The sequence below is a fragment of the Lissotriton vulgaris genome, unplaced genomic scaffold (genome assembly GCF_964263255.1).
Source record: "Lissotriton vulgaris unplaced genomic scaffold, aLisVul1.2 SCAFFOLD_11456, whole genome shotgun sequence".
Classification (NCBI taxonomy): domain Eukaryota; kingdom Metazoa; phylum Chordata; class Amphibia; order Caudata; family Salamandridae; genus Lissotriton; species Lissotriton vulgaris.
In genome coordinates this window covers 43,238-48,000 of record NW_028249668.1, presented here as the reverse complement: position 1 = coordinate 48,000, position 4,763 = coordinate 43,238, and the positions used below count along the sequence as shown (strand labels likewise).

The 4,763-nt window shown below is 43.1% G+C and overlaps 1 pseudogene; it reads left to right on the top strand.

Moving 5' to 3' along the window:
• The first annotated feature begins 918 nt into the window (after window positions 1–918).
• LOC147663500 (endogenous retrovirus group 3 member 1 Env polyprotein-like) lies at window positions 919–2,430 on the top strand (annotated as a pseudogene).
• The last annotated feature ends 2,333 nt before the right edge of the window (window positions 2,431–4,763 follow it).

Here is a 4,763-nt window from a genome sequence, read left to right as displayed (position 1 = left end):
TTAGCACTCCTATCCACCAGAATGACTGTGCATTCGCGAATGAAACTCAGCCCCTACGAAATAATCTTTGGTCGGCCAGCCAACATATGGGGAGTGCCTAGGCCCACGAAGTTTAGCGAGCTGCAACACCCAATTTTGCTTGACTATTTGTATGACTTGACGGCTAAATTGCGTGTTTTGTATCAACAGGTCCACAACATCTTGCCTCCGGTCTCTGAGACACCGGATCACTCCATTGACCCCGGTTCCTGGGTGTTGGTCCGGAATTTCCGGAGAACAAGAAACGACCAGCCCAGGTGGACCGGGCCTCACCTCGTCCTCCTGTCTACAAGGTCGACTGTTAGAGTGGAGGGGAAGGCCAATTGGGTCCACGGGATCTATTGTAAGAAGATACCCTTCCATCTGCCACATGACCAATGGGTCCGGAAAGGAGGCACTGACTCAGAGCGCACAAAACGTGTAAAAGAAGCTAATCCTGATTACGAAAGTGGGAACATTCTTCAAGACACTACGCCACCACCAGAACAATTGAACTCTGTGGAACCTGAGCTACTGTTTCTGGACCAGACAGTACCCGGGAAAAGACGCTACAATTTACGACCAAGAAAAACAGACTAAAGTAAAAGTGATTTATTTTATGATCCGAGAAAAAACCTGTGGACTAATAAAAAATTGTGTGTTTTTCCCAAATCCTATTTTTGAAAGTGCAGATTCTCCCATCTAGGTAACTTGCTTATTTTTGTTTTTTCGAACCGCCATCCGGGTTCCGCTGCTAGGGTCGCGGTTGATTAAAGACTTTTGGGTGCAGCTGACGACGATAGGTCGCTGGTTCCAGTTGGTCCAAGGGAGCTGCCCTAGACTGACAGAAGCATCCTTTAGCAGAAACAACCTACCACCGCGGGCAGCACCTTAGAGAGGATGGAGTTTCCTGATGTGGAGAGGCCTGCCAAATAAATGAACTTTAAGCAGAGACTTTTGAAAACAGTAACGAAGAGAAATTTTATAATAATGTGTATTTTTATGCTATTTAGCGTAATGGTCTTTTTGATAAGCTATGTTTTGTTCTCTTTTCATGTGACATTTGCGCCCACTACATCACCCATACCTCCTCCTACTGTTCCCTCTCATTCTTTCCACCCTTTTCCTGACCATGAATCAAATAGGAGATTAGAGTTCATTAATAACTCTTTTGTTCAGTTATTGCACCAACACCAACTTGTAATGAATACAACCAACTGTTGGGTGTGTGGTCTCATGCCCCACACCACGGATAGAGGTATCCCCTATCTGGTCCTGCCATTTAGTCACAATGGTCAGTATGGGCATATAGGACAATGTACATATATGCACGAGAAATCCAACCCCTACGTTCTGTAAAAGATAACCTCAAGACTAGCGCCCTAGTCAAGGGTATAGTTGACATGATCAAGGAAGTAACTTCTTACGAAGATACCCCGGATGATGAGATACTTGCATATGTAGGTTGGAACGTGACCGGATATGGCACTACCTTAAGTGAAAAGCAGCAAGCCAAAAGATCGTCCCCTATCTGGATCATACCCCATCAAGGTCACCTGTGTCTGCAAGGCATTGGTAGGAATCCCAGAGCTCAGCTTGGGAAGAGTGTCTGTACAGAAACCTACGTTTTTGGATCCCAGACTTCCCCTGCCGTTTTTAGCAGCTAAGGGCACTTATTTCATCTGCCACGATAGAGCCTATACATGGTTGCCCCCTGACTTCTCGGGCTCATGTTTTGTTTCATTCCTGTTACCTCCCACCTACACAGCAGTGGCGGATTACCATCGGACAAGGGTAGTTAGAGGTGTCTTGAGTAAAGAAGACACTACAGGTCAAGAATTTGGTGATTTTGCACTTGGGTTTCTGCCGTTCTGGGGACCCATGGTTAACAGCAGAAACATTAGGCAATTGACAAGGGTAGTTGAATACACCGTGATTGAAACTGCTGGTGCCCTTAGTAACCTGACTGCTGAGCTCCAGTCGGATCGACTTATGACCCTTCAGAACCGGGTTGCTTTGGATGTAATACTTGCGGACCGAGGTGGAGTATGCAAATTGATCCAGTCCAGTTGTTGCATTTTTATTCCAGATAATGCTCCAACAGTATACGGGGCCATCTCCAAACTACATAAAATTTCCGAATCTATTCATGTGGATAAAGGAGATTGGTCATTAATGGGATGGTTCTGGGGACTGATATCTGCCTGGGGATGGAAAATTTTGATGGTCATTGGGATGGTCTTAGCCATTCTTTTCCTGTTCTGTCTATGCATACAGTGTGCTCCTGCAATATGTGGCCTCTGCGCTACATTATGTGTAAGGAAACCTGTGTCAGGACATGAGCTCAGCACTAGAATGATGTTGCAGCAACATCTCAATGACTTTAAAAATATAGATCTGGACTCAGATTAACATGAGGATAGATTAATTCCCTATGTTAGGGCAAAAGGAGGGTCTGTGGTACTGAAAAATCTGGATTCATATAATAGTACTAGACTCGAGAATAAAAACTTCGTCGAAATAGAACGAATTTGGTATCAAAAGACCGAGAATGACGAGTACATCAAGTACATGTATTTTCGGCGTATTCGAGTGACGATGTCACCTCGAAATCGTCATTTACCTTCTAAAACCCTTAGCTGCATGTTGCCCTTTACATAGGCCTTAATCCAGTTGATTTGATTCCACAAGGACACATACTCCTTAATCGACTTCTTCCTGACCCCAGTACAAGTTAGAACCATTGCCCCAGGCCGAACTCGTTAGGTCAGTCCCCTCCCAGTGGCCGAGCAAGATAGCATCTGGGCTCAACCAGCCATAAAACCATTTCAGCGCGCACACCTGCCATATCTCGCTCACATCTTTCTCCACTCCTTTTCTTCACTTGCTTTATGATGGGGAGGTGACCATTTTTATTAGGGGTCCAGCGATATCTGATGAAATGTTGGGCCTTGCCTGATGATTTGTTATGGGCAGCACGACGTGAAATATGTACATGTCATTATGACTCTGCTTTTCTTTTGTAATCAGTAACCGTAAATGAAATACCACGAATCCAAGGAATGTCTTGCCCAAGGCTGAATACTATGTATAAGAAGAGAAGCCTGACTTTGTAAAAGTGTGCAGTCTCCTGAATATACTTGCTTTGTACTTCTAGGACCCTGTCACCTTGGTTGCAGCCAATAAACGAATCTTTGACTCCACCTGGAAGACTCTGAAGTTTCTGTAGGTCTGACTCAGGAGAACCCGAGGTCTCTGGTGTGTTGATCCCCTGGCACCGCTGGGTTGCCGGTTCTTTGCCGGTTCTTAAAAACCCAGTACCTCATGGTCATCTTGACTATGTTTGATCTCCCAATCAGACTTAATGGTAAGGATGTCCATGTCTTGAGCAGTTTCCTTACTTCTCCGGCTACCTTGGTCAAGTTGCGTTGCGAGATCTTTTCTATGTCTTGATTCACTAGGATTCCTAGGTATCTGATTTCATTTTTTATGTTGTGACTTTTAAATCGGGTGTTCCAAGTCATAATCTCTGTTTTTGTTTGGTTTACCAGGTATCCTGAAACTTTCCCAAATGCTCCTATTGTTTCTTCTATTGTCTTTTTCGCTCTTAGGTAATCGTCTGTAAAAATCATTAAGTCATCCGCATATAAGGCGATTTTCTTCTCCCATGTGTGATGCTTAAATGGAGTGATTTCTTTACTATTTCTTAGTTTGTTCGCTAGTGGTTCAATATACAAATTGAAGAGTAAAGGTGAGAGTGGGCAACCCTGCCTCGTTCCTCTGCTTATCCTTATATTTTCCGTGAGATTACCATTTATTAAAACCTTGGATCTTGGAGCTTTGTATATTTGCTTTACCATATTTATAAAAGTTAGTCCAATGTTATTTTTGACCATAACTTTCTCTAGGAAGGCCCAATTGACCCTGTCAAAAGCCTTTGCGGCATCAACAGTGAGTATAGTGAGAGGAGTTTTTTTTCGTTAATTGCGATATCTATTGCAGTTAAAAGTTGTTGTGTGATTTCGTGCAAATTCCTCCCTTTGACGAACCCTTTTTGATCTTGATGCAGCAGTTTCGGCAGTACTTTCCCCAATCGCGATGCCATGATTTTAGTAAAGATTTTATAATCTGCGTTCAGCAGTGAAATCGGGCGGTATGATTCGCATCTGGCTGGGTCTTTTCCTGGTTTTAGAATAATTGTAATTATAGCATCATTCCAGGAATCTGGTATGGCTTCGTGCTGTTTAAGAATTATATTGATTAATTCTGTAATATGTGGAAGTAGAATATCTCTTAATGCCAGATATAGTTCGTACGGTAAAGCGTCCGGTCCCGCTGCTTTTCCTTTTTTTAGACTTTTGATGGCATCGGCCACTTCGCCTTCTTGGACTTCTTTGTTCAGATCTTCCTTTTCTTCCTCCGTAAGTTTTAGGAGTGGAACATCTTCCAAGTAGGAATTAATCAACGGATCTTGCGGGTTCCGTATAAAGCTCTTTAAAGAATTTACAGAATTCTTGCCTAATGATGTTTTCATCGGAGTTTTGCCCTGTTTGATCATCTTGGGTTATACTTCTCACTTTGTTTCTGACTAAGTCAGTTTTAAGTTTCCATGCCAACCACTTTCCACAGCCCTCACCATATTCATGCTTTGCTAGTTTGCTAGAGTCCCATTTCTTTCTTAATTTTTCTTCCAAGACCTCTTTAATTTTATCCTCCTGATGCTGTTTTTGTAGGAGAAGTTCTTG